This window comes from Diplotaxodon limnothrissa, linkage group LG17, assembly GCF_057381915.1.
Source record: "Diplotaxodon limnothrissa isolate DT_005_m linkage group LG17, D_limnothrissa_male_GT1.1, whole genome shotgun sequence".
Classification (NCBI taxonomy): Eukaryota; Metazoa; Chordata; class Actinopteri; order Cichliformes; family Cichlidae; genus Diplotaxodon; species Diplotaxodon limnothrissa.
The window spans coordinates 23312960-23313222 of NC_140612.1; positions in this window are offsets into that span (position 1 = coordinate 23312960).

A 263-nucleotide genomic window follows, 5' to 3' on the forward strand; every position below is an offset into this window, starting at 1 on the left:
AGTTTTAAAAATGTATAGTTTTAGTTGACATTTTATTATTTTAGGTATTTTACAAGGTTCAACGCGAATATTACAATACAAACAAAACTACTGAAGACATTTAACTCACACTTTTGTACACATCCAGTCTCAATGTACATGCCTGCAAACTGAATTTGCAGCAGTGATTTAGATTTAGAAGATGAAGCGCTCCCTCCCGAAAACACTGCGTCTCTCTCCTCCGGTGGGTGGGCGTGTTTTCTTCGCACCGTGTCGCTCCTCTG